We start from the raw sequence: 16,331 nt of genomic DNA, 5'->3' as shown, positions 1-16,331 counted from the left end.
AGGGCAGCGGCGTTTGCGTAGAGTTGTCAGTGCTAATAGACAAACGTGAAACAACCGCAGAAATCGATGTCGGACGTACGACGAATGTATCCGTTAGGACGGTGCGGTGAAATGGGCTATGGCAGCAGATGCGAGTGCCTTTGCTGAAAGCACGACATCGCTGCAAGTCCTCTCTTGCGTCCGTTACCAAATAGGCTAGACCCTAGACGACTTGAAAACTGTGGCCGGGTCAGATAAGTCCCGATTTCAATTGGTAAAAGCAGATGGTAGCGTTCGAGCGTCGCGTAGACCACACATAGCCATTGACCCAAGTTGTCAACAAGGTACTGTGCAAGCTAATGGTAGCTCCACAACGGTATGGGCTGTGTTTACATGGAATGGACAGGCTTCTCTGGTCCAACGGAATAGATAATTGACCATTTACAGCCTTTCATGGACTTCATATTCACAAACCAAGATGGAATTTTTTGGAAGACAATATGCCGTGTCAGCGAGCCACGGTTGTTGGCAATTGTTTTGAAGAACATTCTCGACAGTTCGAGCAAATGGTTTGGCCATCTAGATCGCCCGACATGAGTCCCATCGAACATTTATGGAACATAATCGAGAGGTCAGTTCGCGCACAAAATTCTGCGCCGGCAACACTTTCGAAATATGGACTGTTATAGAGGCACTATGGCTCAATATTTTTGAAGAAGGCTTCCAACGGCATGTTGGGTCCATGCCAAGTCAGTTAATAGAGGTTTGTGGTACGGACATCAAAAGTTGCGGCTTTTATTTCCAACAAGGTCTGGTATGATACCTGGCCCCATCTTACTGCCGTTTGCATTCGTCTTTAGTTACCGTTTTCTTCCGTTAGTTGGTATCTTACTCCCCCTCCATCTCTCCCGCTATTTTATCACTTCAATTCCTTCCTGGTGTATACATTGGCGTTTCAAGGTGTTTCTGTTAAATGTTTCCTTGGCTATCAGTATTTTCGGTTTTATGACTTGTCTTATTTTAAGTCCCCCGTTATATTTCACAAGTACTTGAATTTTACATCATGCTCTGTTGGTTGTCCTTCTATTGTGATTCTGAGCTTATCTCCTTTTGCTCCCAGCCATGGTTTTTTTCTTATTTGTTTTCATCCCCAATTATTTGCATTTGATATTTATGTCTTTTAAAATTTTCTTAAGCACCTCCTCGGTTTCTCCACCACCACCTTGTCGTCAACAGAGCGTATGTATTCCAATCTTTTGCCTCCGGGACACGCTCCTCTCCTGTCATATATGCACTCTCCTATGATCTCTTCTATGTAGATGTTAAACAGAGTAGCTGAAAGCCAACATCCTTGCCCGCCTTCTCTTCCCATTCCCTCTGTTAGTTCTCCACCAACACTGACTCCCTGTTTTTGCTTAAGGTCTAACTCCTTAATCAACTTTCTTTCTCTCCAATCGATGCTATGTTTTCTTAGGATAAACGTGAATCCATCCCACTTCCCCCGATCGAATTTATTCCCAAATCAATGTAAGAAACCTAATTTTTTTTTTGTTCTGCACAATGCAGCTCTCTTCCAGGGCTCATAGCAAATCCGTAACATCTCTAGTCTCTACCTTAATATAAAACCATACACATATACAGATCTTTTCCCATACGTTGTGCAGCTTCCTACACATCCGTCTATTCAATACTCTCATTAAAACATTGACAGCTATGTATGTCACATTTTATTGGCCTAGTTTTTTTTTGTTTTTTTTTTTTTTTTTTTTTTTTTAGGAATCCAACGTCGAGAAACCCCTTTGAACATAATTCGCTGAATTTTCCCAATATGTCTCATCTCATTTTTTCCATCTGAGGGTTTTAATATTTATATTTGCAGCTGATCACTCCGTATGACCTTTCCATGCTTCACCTCTGTAAGAACTGCTTCCAGTACAATTTTTAGAACGTTGTGGAACGCTGTCACATTTCTCCGCAGTCCTATTCTGTCTAGCTGAATCTGTCCCATTTCTTAATTCATTATTTAAACTGCTGTATACTCTTTTTGTCTTTTCCTGTTTACGTTTTTCCATTTCCTCCTTTTCTCTATTTTATTGATGTTATCGTCTACTATCTACAATTTCCTTAGACCCCATCAGGTATTTGTTGCTAGCACTGTTTTCCCTGCCTCTTTTAAATTGTTTTGTAAGGTATTCCCACCCTTCATTGATCTTACCTGGTTCACTCATCATGAATTTTCCTACTTCTGCTTTCTTAGTTTTTACCCCGTTCTCTGATGTGTCAGAATTTAATATTCCTCTTTCCGTCCACTTATGGATCTTCTAACACGAGTACATAACTCTTGGGTTACTTGTGACGCAGTTCATGGTGGAGTGGAAGTTGTTGGGCGTTGTGTGGGCATAAGTTCTTAAAAATATTTAAATATATTTATCAAACGACCTCAACAACTCAAACGCCTGCACGGGATGACACAAGCAAGTCACTCAGTGCCCCATTTACAAAAATTCAAAAGCTTGATATCTAGCATAATAGAGTACACGATAAAATAATCTCCACCTACGGATTCCTCCAACCTTATAATAAGAGGTACACAGAATAATGCACCAAAAATAATGCAGCAGAAAAACAGAACAAGAAAACATAAAATAATCCGCTTGTCCCAGAATGCGAATCCTAAAATATCCTGAGCCAAAAGTCGACACGTTAACTAATACTGAACAAGTGATTACAAGAGAACGGAATATTAGTAAGAGAGTATGGAAGAGTGTTGTTGATGGACGATAGTATAACTAGGGACACATCATGTTTTTTGGTTGGTATTTCAACCTAGTGACTGATTATAGAATCACATGAAGGAATACACACTATAAACCGCCATAAGCAGTTCTACTGTTGTTATGAGACTGGAGGATGTGTTTATGCAGCCGAATAAATATCACAAGTCCTACATATTTAAGTGCTCTACAATATATTAAAGGTATTTGCAGGATGTTGTTATTCCTTGTGTTACAGATTTTTATGGAGAATAAAATTCTGCATATTTTCAAAACAAATTACACAACACGTGGACGGTTAAGCCATACTTCGTCGATCATGGACCATCTTGTACTTTGACGGAACGAAGATTAAGCTGAAAGTTCAGTCAACATCGAGGTCATTAGACCACAAGCTCGGATGGTGTCGAGGATGGGGAAGGATATCGGCCATGCGCTTTCAAAGGAAACTTTCTGGCACTTTCCAGGAGTGGTTTAGGAAATCCCAGGAAAACCTAAATCTGGATGGCTTGACGCAGATTTGAACAGTCGTCCTCGCGAATGCGAGTGCGATGTGCTAACCATTGCGCCACCTCGCTCGGTCTTTTGTTCTTTGAAACGGGAGAAAGTCTTCTACCATGGAACATGTGATATTTGCAAACGAACTGAGTTTCTTTACTGTCTTAATGATTTTCCCTCTCTTTAAAATAGAAATTTGTGTTACTTGTCAATAGATTTTATTCCACAAAGTTTTTAATTGGTAACTGGTTTTCGATAAAACTTCTTCTTAATTTGATTTTGCTTTATAATTATTGGTGTGTAGTAGAGTAATGACGTAACACATTGTCTATTAAATACAGTATTGACAACATTTTCTCGATTACAACACTTTTATAAATGATGACGAACTGAAACCCTCAGCTACCGACAGTTGTTGTTGATATACCTCGATGTGGACAGTTGAAAATGTGTGCCCTGACCGGGACTCGAACCCGGGATCTCCTGCTTACAGGGCAGGAGCTCTATCCATCTGAGCCACCGAGGACACAGCTGAACAGCGCGACTGCAGGGACTTATCCCATGCACGCTTCCCGTGAGACTCACATTCCCAATTGTCCACAATTCTACATATGTAAAGTACCTTATAGACATTTGCCCATCCACTCATTACTCGCGCACGGTTTGGCGATTCCCGTAAGAGTTTGGGCAACTTGTGCGCATTCGCACAGACGAAGGTCAATGGCTGGGTAGCCTTTTAACTATATATATGAAGACAGTAACTGTTCTTGAAAGAACAGATACTGTTGATGACCGTGCAGCTTTTCCCTGGAATAAATGATGACAAACTGAAACCCTCAGCTGCCGACAGTTGTTGTTGATATACCTCGATGTGGACAGCTGAAGATGTGTGCCCCGACCGGGACTCGAACCCGGGATCTCCTGCTTACATTTCAGACGCTCTATCCATCTGAGCCACCGAGGACACAGATGAATAGCGCGACTGCAGGGACTTATCCCATGCACGCTTCCCGTGAGACTCAGATTCCCAACTGTCCATAATTCTACATATGTAAAGTACCTTATAGACCCGGTCGGGGCACACATTTTCAGCTGTCCACATCGAGGTATATCAACAACAACTGTCTGCAGCTGAGTGTTTCAGTTAGTCATCATTTATTCCAGGGAAAAGCTGCACGGTCATCAACAGTATCTGTTCTTTCAAGAACAGTTACTGTCTTTATATATACAACACTTTTAATTTCGAATGGAATGTATGTTCCTTGCTACAAGACAGTATAGTATCTTGGAACAGTTTTCACATTTCGAAAATGCTTACTTTTTTAAATTCAGAAGCCTGTAGCACACATAACGGGAACGCTGTCATTTCGAAATGGAATAAGAAAATGCATTAAACTTCTATTGCAGGGCTGGCTAGAGGCGAAAATCTGAAAAGGGCACCGAGGTACAACACACTGCCTACGCAAATCCAGGTTACCCTCTCCCGGCCACAACAAATGAGAACAGCGAGGCAGTGAGAGGTCAGATAAAATTTTCACTGAACACAACTGTTGAGTACGATTTTATACACAGTGGTAAGGAGAGGTGGGCTGCAGAGTGTTGGGGCAACTGACGTCGTAGAAAAGCTGGACAGGAGCAGAAATGATCAGCGAACAAGTTAGAGTAAATAGATGATTAGAAGAAAGTATTTATCGAAGCGTATGAAGACTAGTAAGAAACAGAGTGCAGCTATCACAATGTGAACAAGGATTAGGCTCCCTAAAGTGAGCAAGGACGATGGTGACATAGCGAAGAAGCTCCAAGTGCAAGTGGGTCGTGTCAGAGCTGCCGGCAATCCTATATTGCGGCAGCAGAGGACGCTCGTAGTCCAGAGCCGCTGGAGGCGTGGCTCGGTGGGTGTGTACCAATGGGTCTGTCAGATCTCGTGCGATCGCTATCGACATCTGACAGAAACTTGCAGTTCCATTGCCAACTTCGCGACGCCCATGGGGCTTGTGTCCATACGTGATACCACAACAACAAGAAGTAAAACACAGATTCTCAACTTTAGTACACTAGGCCCCCAGTTGCAGTATGATCTCTCGCACAACTTAAATTGGCCAAGCCAGACACAGTCGTCTGCACTACAGGATTCGCACTGATCACGACAGGCAGAATGTCTCTTAATCGTCATAGCAGAATACACACACAAACTGCAGAACGAGGAAAGTAGGTGAATGGTTGAATACTCGCAATCTGCAGCAACTCGTAGGAGGACGGCTATATCAGTGCCACCCAAATTCCACGTAATCTGAAAGGTATCACTATAATAACAAAGTGGCAGATACAAATACAAGAATCCTATTATGAAACGTTCGCTGAGTAACCGGTAACAAGTAAAGCATCGCTAAATTCACAAGTCTACGTCAGATGTCAGTACGCGCCATTACCGATACTTAGTTACTTCAGTTACAAAAATTTAACTTCAGAGGATATGAAATAAGACGATTTGATAGGGAAGATGGATATGGGGGTATAATGGAAATGATAAAGAAACCTGTAGGCTTAAGCATATCTTAACTGGATCTTCAAAACATCGACTTTCGAGCTACAACAACTAATACCTCGGCACAAAATCGTGAAATAAACCCTGTACTCACAAAGAGTTCACCAAACGACTAGATGACAAAAACACAACTATACAGATTGATTAATGCAATAAGTCGTCCGAATTTGATAACGCGAGGCTCTAACACCCGTCACTAAAGTTGGGGCAACGAACAAGAAAACAGTTTGCGGAGAATCGTAGCAGAATTCTTAGAGGAAGGAAGTCTACTCCTAATAAATAATGTGTTTCCTAGAAAGAGAAACATAGATGCAGTGGAGGCTCATTTGAAAAGTTCTTCACACTGTAAGATAGAATTGAAGAAAATAATTTATTTAGAGAAATACCTTTCCAAGCTTTCAATACTGTATAATCTCCATTCTTACTTATGACAGCTTCCCAAGGTTTTGACAGCTTTTGTACTCCGAATAGGGCATCTCCATTGTTGAGCTGTCTGATTACTTGGGACCCCTTTAAAAGCTGTAACGAAACGTTTTCCACGGAGTTGTACCTTCAATTTGGGAAACAAATCGAAGTTTGCCGGCCGCTGTGACTGAGCGGTTCTAGGCGCTTCAGTCTGGGACCGCGCTGCTGCTACGGTCCGGGGTTCGAATCCTGCCTCTGGCATGGTTGTGTGTGATGTCCCTAGTTTAGTTAGGTTTAAGTAGTTCTAAGTCAAGGGGACTGATGACCTCAGATGTTAAGTCCCATAGTGCTTAGAGCCATTTGAACTATTTGAAGAAATCGAAGTTTGACGGGCTCGTAATAGGACTGCGTGGTGGCTGGGGAAGGGTTTCCCATCCATATCTGTTGAGCATTTCTGTCACTGGTAAGGCAATATACAGTCTTGCACTGTCGTGAAAAATAAAGACACCAGTTTCATTCACGACAGGCCTTCTTTGACGAATTTTCGGGCGCAAAACATTTTGCAGAAACAGCTTGTAGTACGCGATTGCTACAGGCGTGCATATGGGACTCTGTTTGTAGCTATGACTCCATTCATGCCATATGCACCTTTAATTATTGGCTGTGGAATGTTTTCGGGCGTGGAGATTCGGAACTTATCCGTTGAGTCGACATACTTAAGTTCTGGCTCAAGATGTCGTAACCAGGTCCTTCTGTTCGACAACGTTGAAGCAATTCTTCTGCGATCCTTTGCTCTTCACTCAGACCACGCGGAACCCATCTGGCAGCAACTTTCATCATCTGTAACTTTTCAGTTATGATTCTGCAAACTGAAATGACAGATATTCTTGACTCATATGCTATGTTCTCACATATTTTCGTCGATCCTCTCTCAAAATATCATTAACAATAACCTGAGAGGTATAGTGTGAAGCAGTAGATGACCTTCCACTTCTTGAGTTGTTGTCGGTGGTTACACGACCTTCACGATAACGAACACCGTGATGCTGTGCTACCATCCGCTACACTATTCCCACATACCTCTCTCAAAGCGTTGTAAATTTCCGTTGGATTTTTTTCCTCGTAGGATTTCGATTTTTATGTAGGAACGCTGGTGTAATCCGACCGACTCGGTTTCAGCTTCCATTTTAAAACTGAATCACTCACGACACAGCCACTAGAACGACCGTCACGTCTATAGTCTCGCTCACAACTGATATGAATTTCAAATTTATCACGCCACCGTAACGTTCGCGCATGAGCAATGTGCAGCACTTTTGAAAGACCCTCATTTGTGTTCCATCATCTAACCCGATCACAGAATTTAAGTGGGACCTGTTACAAGAACCACTCAGCTCGGATCATCTCCACTATAGAATGAAAATTCAAGTGACTAAAGTATCAAATATAGCAGTTTACCCTTGTCATACACGGAAAATCAATTATGCTGATTGCGCGGCCCCTCCCGCCGGAGGTTCGAGTCCTCCCTCGGGAATGGGTATGTGTGTTGTTCTTAGCATAAGTTAGTTTAAGTAGTGTGTAAGTCTAGGGACCGATGATCTCAGCAGTTTGGTCCCTTAAGAGTTCACACACATTTGAACATTTTTTGAATAACGCTGTCTGGGAAAGTTATCAACAGTTTCTAGCCGTAGAAATATAAAACACTGACGTACTTGGAAATGCTACCTACCGATATAGTAACTTGATCTCACAAGTCGACAGAATAGCTGCAGATGCGATTACTCAGAATAAGACTTTCACTTCAGGGAAATAGAAACGTCGTGTGCGTGGTGGGATGAAGGTCTTATCACGCTGTTTTTAATCTCTGGGGAAACCATTTCGAGTACTGGTAGTGTGAAAGATTTCAACGTCGGTATTTGGTTCATAAGGGGATGTGACGTGGTGGTGAACAGTTAGCAATCACCTGACTCTACACCGCAGTCCTCCGTTAAATTGTAAATCTCTTCGCAGTGTCTTGTAGGATGAGGACATGTGACGCTATTGATCGCCATCCGTTCTTCTGATAGGGGACTTAAAGCTCAGTAGCCCCATTGGGGCGATTCATAGGCGTGGGCTATGTAACGGCTCCGAGTTTTATCCTTTGCCCTCTCTCTCGATTATCGACAACACGAACACGATACTACACAATGCATACATTGACTATAACCACCTACGCGAGATAGTTACATTCAAGACACCGAAACCGCCAGCGTGGCGATACTTAGAGAGACTAGTGCCATCATCATCTTCACCTATGATACTAATACGTATCACACGTTTTCACCCTTTTTTTAAAGTACTTTCTACATATTTATAAACTGGTTCTCTTCTGGAGGACGACCTCTCTGGTAGTGCACGTTGACTTGCACCTCCTATAGCATAAAGTGATGATTAATAATCTATTCTTTAAAACTAACCAACACTTAATTTTACAAAAAAATAAAAATGAAATTAATTGTAGTAATATGAATTAAGGGAATAGAAATGGAAGAAAATAGAAAAGGAATATCATTAAACTGTTTATACGAGGTGACATTCATATCTTTAGCGATATTAGGTAACCTCGTTGACCAAAAAAGATTCACTCCCAACTTTCCTTTCACTCTAGCTTCAGGAACGTCATGGATGCGAAAATAAGTCGGAAAAATTTGAGGTTACCAAGGAAAACATGGATGTTAAATTACCAAATGTTGGTGAACGTGAATACTCAAGTAAATTATTTTTGTTGACGTAGAAATTCTCCATGTGTCATTTCTTGTAGAAACATTACATCATCACCGTTTCTCCGTTATTTGTCACAGCAGGCACAGCAGGAGTTCAACGATAATTGTAATGGTATTTCGGCTCATAATGGAGAAACGATTGGTTTCTGGATATGGGATGCTGTTCATAATAATCCTCAATATAAATGTCCAAAGTGTGTAATCGGAATTCAGAAACACTGCAGGTGATGTCCTTTACCCTAGTGAAGCATGTCCACCGATTGAGTTTAACTGCTTACAAACCTATTTAGCAGGACTATCCTACACAAATAAAGGAACCAGGAATATAATTCGTTTGATCTGAGGCTGACAATGTGGCACCAACTTAATCAAAAACATGAGGATGTTCATTTTTATTTGAATTCGTAGGCAACTTTAGACTTCACGTGAAGAGATTTCTTATTTTAATCAAGTACTTACCAGCATTTTCAAATTATACTTGGTGCAGTGGAAAATAAAAAAGAAAAAGAGAAAAAGAGAAGATAAGAAAAGAAAAGGTTGAAAATGGTAGGAAGAAATGGTGAATAAAAAGGGGGTTTTAAAATCGTAAATGACCGTGAAAAAGAGGACAAATGAAAAACAAATCGGACTTCGTATTACAGAAAAGCTATCGGACTTCGTGATTCGGAAAAGCTAAGGCTGGGGTGGTCCTTGTGGCGTTTTTGAGCAAAAGTTAAACCAATTTCCACTACAAAAATTATTGAAAAAGAACAGAGAATAACAAAATGTAGCTGACAGGGGGAAATGGCGTAGCTTAGAGTTAATTCTTTACCATGTTAACATGTCTTCTTGTTTCGTGCGGCGTCCAGGTCTTCAAAAATCACCTACTTCATTTCTGCGTGAAAAGTCTGCTCCGAAATCTTGCAATAAGTTTCATTGTCCAGGAATTTCTAATGTACACAAAACCGTCTTGATATTAAATGCAATTTATTTTACGTTGCTTCCCTCCTCCAAATTTCATAACAACTTCCTCAATATATCTGCACATTAAAATCAGATCAAGACTAGCTATTAAGCTTCCGCTCTCGAGAGACTATTAAGAAACGGATAGAAAAACAAAAACGAGCTACAATTTTAGTATTTTCTCTGCCGTCGAGCCCTCATACCGCTGCGACGGCACAATTCATGTCTGAGGGAACGAGTGCAGCGCGGCGAAATTCAAAGTCCCGCTACATCGCCCCCTCGACTGTCACGCTAAAACATTTAGCGTGGCAGGCTAGCAAACCTAAAAGTCAATATATGCATATTTTCATTGGAAAGGCCACGTGCATCCATAGGGAATAATCTTTACCAACACTTACTTTCTAAACCTATATACTAAATACAATTATTACAGTTTGGATCCCTTTTACAAAATTAATATACACATATTTACATAGTGTGTGTTTGAGCAAGCTGCTCGCCAGCGCAGTTAATGTTGTGCGCTTCCAGCGTTGGTTTCCCAATGCATCTCTGGCAGCATGTAGTCTTTGCGCATGCGTAATAGCATCACTGAATTTCGCGTGCGGCAGTTTCAAAATCGCTGTGTTATGACAGTCTTGCACAGTATTCACTTTCACATAGTGTTCATTACAAGTTGTTATTCCAGCTTAAATGGCGTGTTACGTCCTGTGACACCATAAGATCCAGCGTCTGCGTGATCTGAAGCAATGTCCATGTCTTCTGTTACGACATAACACTCCAGGTCCTTGTGCGTTTTCATGACTATTGTTCCCTGGGCATATATGGTCGATGTAGTCTTTAGCCTCCACATCGCCTACGACAGGTGCTGAGTTTATTGTCTCCAAAGCATCTGAAGGCCGGCCAGGAACAACGGCTTCCGTGTTCGCAAAGGTAGGTGTATCATCACGTTGTTTACACTCGCCAACAAACGTTCATTTGCAGTGTGAAAATCCTCATTATCGTCGAAGTAAATGGCAGTTTACATCGATTTACAAACAGTTACTTGGTTTATGCACCATAAATTTCACAAATAATACAAAATTCGTCGTTTATAACGTTCGCAGTTTGCAACACTTTTTTTGCCATATTTACATTTTAACAAAGTTCACTGTGTCCCAGCATGTTTACATGGTTAATTATGAAAGCTTACATTTCGTGGTCACATTTCAAAATATGTTGACAATATGCAAAGTTTTAACACATATACAAATACATAAAAATTTACAAGAATAGGCATGTGAAATATTTACACTAAAAAAAATTATACTAGGTACCATTGGCTTTCTTTTATTGGGGTATTAATTTTTTTTTATTCAGGTTTGGGCGTGCCAAGGGATATCAGACTTAATATATAAAGCACGGGCTTTCCTTCATTTATTATTTCTTTCTTTCTTTTGATTTCATATCTTGGCTAGTGGTTGACCAGGCTTGTAATGCCATCAATATTCATGTCTTTTTATTCATACTTGAAAGTTTACTGTCACATAATATATTCTTACGTTCCACAAACAAACAATACCCAGCTGCAGGAGGTGGTAGGATAATGGAGAAAGAAAAAAAAGATATAATGGAAGAAACTATTCACTACCTATAAACTACTAAATCCTACAGCTACTACATACAAAGAGAACATAATACATTATAATATTTGCATCACCTTCAAGGGGTGTGTTAAAGGAAGTGCTTACATTTTACCAAATCATGGGTAAATGTAAGTGTCCTTACGTCAAAAGTCTGTGTAGTGTAACATCATGACAGATTCTCGGTTTGTGTTCTGACTGTTCATATGACTAAGTGTATTATACATTAACAAATCCTTGCATAAGTAAATCACATAGCTGCTCAGTACTTCCTCGATATCTCCACTTCTTTTGGATACCGTCTATACAAATGGAAAATATATCTCACAGAGATTGTCTCTCTCATAATGTGTATTATATAATGACGTATCAAATTTCCTCTCAAGAGTTCAACCATGAACTTTCTTCTACTTTAATGAAGGTTAAACATCATGTATGCTGTGTATATATATCATTTCTTTCTATAAGACATAAATAAAGGACATAGCATTATAATTGACAGTAAAATGTCTCTTTCTCAATGTCCGTTGCTCGACGTTGGTTGCACGGGTGGTCACTGCTCCTTAGCACTTACCTTGCATTACCTGAAAAGTCAAATGTTGTCTTCAACGTAGATGTAATTTTGTCATCTGTTCGCTTAAGCGGAGGTGTTGTACGAGTCGCAAAGACGGCCTTAATAACTCTCCCATCTTTTGCTTCCTCATGGTTTTCTGTTGTGTGTAAGTACAATAAAGGCTAACATGGCACTAAATTTCACTTTCGTAAAAAAAATTTTCACACAAATGTATTCATATGAGGGCTGTGTAAAAACTATATTTCAACTTAAGTTCCTTAAAATATCATTCACCTGTCTGAACACGAACTATAAATGTTTTCTTCCACACAAAGGCTTAACAAAACGTAACGAAAGGTTATTAAGTTATACTTCTGAAATGAATTAAAGCTAATGTGTTTCCAAGTTACATTCTTATTACACTTATTTCCGCAGCTGTAATCATCATTATGTTTACTCTGCTTTTCTTGCATTCGTTCATTTTCAAGGGCACTGAAAATAGATTCACATTTAGCGTCTTGTACTCACGTGTTCTAACTCATCACAAATGTTTTCTTTCTAACTGAAATTCTTATGTAATCTTAAAAATGTAGACTATTTACTCACTTCTCTATACAGTACAATATTACCAAAACATTCTCACTCATTCCTTACACGCATACTTCTCTTATTCATCATTATATATATATATATATATATATATATATATATATATATATATATATTCTTATACATTAAACATATTCCTCATCAAACACTAATATATCACGTACGTGAGGCCATTTGGCATTTCCATTCTCATAAAACTCCAATAATATTTTCCTCAAATAATATGTCTCCATCAACTACTTCACAGTAACTTACCTTCTTATTTTAACTTAAATATTAACTCATTCATACTGATCATTCATTCTTACATCCTCATTCATTCTGCTACATACCTATGTCATTACTGATCTCAATAGCTATTATCTCCTGTCATTAGAGTGCCTTGAAATAACTAACTAACTGTTGATTCACCTTATAATTTACAATTAACAACAAATGTAACCTGCGTAGACCTCATTCCTATATGAACATCTTTTCTCATTCAGTAAGTGTACTCATCTGGGTTTACATTCTCTTCATAATTATGTGTACAAGTGTAACTGCAGTATATAATTTCCATAAATTAACGTTTGTGTTCTTAGGCTGTATAACTTAATGTTAGTGTATTCAATACAAATATTTACGATCCAGTTTTCACAGCGACTTGCTCATGTTCAAATTAGTTGTCATTATATTATGTTGTTTTAGTGCACAAAGGGTTTCAAATGTCTGTGGGGATGCAGCCCCCTCGGCTTGTGAGATAATGGGTATTCTAGGGAGTACTCATCTGGGTTTACATTCTCTTCATAATTATGTGTACAAGTGTAACTGCAGTATATAATTTCCATAAATTAACGTTTGTGTTCTTAGGCTGTATAACTTAATGTTAGTGTATTCAATACAAATATTTACGATCCAGTTTTCACAGCGACTTGCTCATGTTCAAATTAGTTGTCATTATATTATGTTGTTTTAGTGCACAAAGGGTTTCAAATGTCTGTGGGGATGCAGCCCCCTCGGCTTGTGAGATAATGGGTATTCTAGGGAGTAACAACCGGGGTTAGGTATGCTTGCTATTCTGAAAGAACCTGAGTATAATAGCTGCCATTTTCTGTTCAGTTGTTTTAATTTTGTAGACTTGGGATGTGAACGCAAAAGAATAAGGTCATCAACCTGATAGATTTGTTAATTCCTGTTCTGCTGTCATTTTGTCGTCGTACCTGAGGAAACAAGCCTCTCAGCCGTTGCGCTCTAACAACACCTCACGACTGAAGCACGAGCGCTTAGCTCGGTCGTCGACTGTTTTCCATCGTCTGCTGTGTTTGGCCGGGTTCATTGACCAGCTCCACTATGTTTACATTCCGGCCGGTTGGCGCCCACGCGTCAGCGGATGGCGCGCCGCAATTGTTATTGCTTCTTCGTGGCGGGGAGTGCATAACTGTATTGGGGAACGCGCGGCGGATTCCGTGGAGGGTTATGATTTGTGTGTTCCACATATTCTGTCGGTGATTGTTGGGATTGTTGTTGTTTTGGTGGTAATTATGTCTGTTATATGTCATGTTCCTGTCAAAGTAGCCCGGGTTGTCCCGGTTATTCTCACGTCTCCTATTGCGGTTGTTGTTGTACTGCCTGTGATTTTCATTTTGCCTGTAGTTACCATTTTGATATGGGTGATAATTATTGTTGTTGTTATTATTATTATTCCACGAATTTCTGCGGTTGTTCCTACCGTCATACACGTTTCCATTTGAATATGTTTCGCGCGCAGGCATCGTATTGTGTCGCGGAGCTGACGGATGGTTCCACCAACCACCGTCACTACGGTTCCTTTGGGGTGGGTGCTGATTTTGGTTAGTAATATGAGTAAAATTTGAATGGTGTGAATCGCCTCTGTAAACTACGTCCATTTGATCTAAGAAGTTTAAGAAAGTCTTAATGTCATTCTCCGGTACTCCTATTAATCTGTCTCGGTATGGAAAGGGTAAGTGGCTCTTTAAAGTGTCAATTATCGCTGGCAAGTCGGCTGGTTTGGACCAGTACAGTGTCTTGTCTAGGTACCTCTCAAAGTATTGTCTTAATGTCTCTTTTTTAGGGTCATAGGTCTCGGGGTTGCACACTTCTCTCCTTAGACTCTGTTGCTCATTCTCGGACCAGAATTCGTCCAAGAAGGCTTGTTCGAACTGTTCAAACGTAAGGCACCGCCGTTTCATAGCGGCACCCCTCTTAGCTGCTCGTCCTCTCATGAGATTGGTGACGTATCTGATTTTATCGACTTCTGACCAACTACGTGGAAAAACACCGTCAAATGATCTAATAAACACAATAGGGTGGACTTTGTGCTTGTCCTCACTGGAAAATGTCTGGAAATACCCATGTCTTACAAACGTGTCATCGACCATGCCGGTTTGGCGTAACTGTATTGACGTAGTCTGTGTCACATGCTACTCTAGGTATCGTACCGTAATATTGCTCTGTACTGACGTAGTTTGTGTCACATGCTACTCTAGGTGTCGTACCGTAATATTGCTCGTTTGGTGGAAAAGAAAGCGGCACATTGTAATTTTGATTGGAAATAGGTGATTCCACAATAGGTGTTCTGTCTGTGTCATTAGCCATGGGTTTAGCTGTTTTGTCGTTTCCTGACGATGCGTTTGCACCAATCGCCAAACACGGCACAACATTGTCTCGTAATTTTGTCACTTCGTCTTCTATGTGTTTTGTCTCGTCTTTCACACGTGTCTTTGTTTTTGAAAGTATGTCCTGTGTAATTGTTTCAAGTTTTTTGTCCAGATAGTCGTCACACAATTTACATTCGTGTACAATTCTTTGGCCATGTTGGTGTCATTGTTTAGTGACGCGAGGTCCGCTCGATCTTCTAATTTTTCTATCTTTTTTTTTGAGGTGGATTTGTTCAAGAACTACCATTGTGAGCTGTTGGGTAATATTTCCCACTTCTTCAGTCAGCTTTTCTTGGGTGGAGCTAGCTGAAGTGTGGGCCTGAGCTAACTCTTCCACACGAGTGTTCACTTCCTGCTGCACATTAACTATTTGAGTTAACTGATTCTCACATCGGGTGATATTGTTTTTTGTTTCATGTGTGAATGTAACCAAAGTTTCTTCCTGTTTAGTGACTCGATCGGACAGTGTCTCAAATCGCTGGCTGAGCTGTTGAGTGGTGTTATTTAATTCTGTCATCTGTTTTGTCGTTCGTTCAAAATTTTCGGTCATAGTACGGTTTAATACGTCAAATTTTTCGTCGCTTTTATCTAGCCTTTGTTTAAAGTCCTGACCAAGTGCGTCCAATTTTGCGTCAATTTTCTGTCTAACGTCTCGTTTCATGTCTGCAAATAACTCTAATAGTCGGTCCAGATTGTCAGTTTCCTGTGTCCGATTTGTGTCACATTGCTGAATTTGTCTCATATTGGGTTCTGACATTGATGTTAACAATGGCGCTGACGGTCTAGTCTCGCGTCCTTCCACATTTCGTCATTTAAAGTCGCCATCTGTGTATTATCACAAATGTTACGAGTTTGAGGCAAAATCATTGCATTGATCTGTGAACTCGTCCAAGGAGTGAAACGCGGACTTTCTTGTTGGTTGAACGATGAATCTACTTCACTTAACTCATCTGCCGAAACTATCTCTACCTTACCGCGTTCCATTGTA

The 16,331-nt window shown here is 40.2% G+C and overlaps 1 non-coding gene across 1 annotated transcript; it reads right to left on the bottom strand.

Annotated features, from left to right (window-relative positions):
- Nucleotides 1-3,703: 3,703 nt before the first annotated feature.
- Nucleotides 3,704-3,778, bottom strand: Trnat-ugu. Its single transcript has one exon. It is a non-coding gene; the product is annotated as a tRNA-Thr (tRNA).
- Between the last annotated feature and the right edge of the window lie 12,553 nt (nt 3,779-16,331).

This window comes from Schistocerca americana, chromosome 2 (genome assembly GCF_021461395.2).
Source record: "Schistocerca americana isolate TAMUIC-IGC-003095 chromosome 2, iqSchAmer2.1, whole genome shotgun sequence".
Lineage (NCBI taxonomy): Eukaryota > Metazoa > Arthropoda > Insecta > Orthoptera > Acrididae > Schistocerca > Schistocerca americana.
The sequence above is the reverse complement of the archived record's forward strand: the minus strand, read 5'-3'. Positions and strand labels throughout refer to the sequence as shown.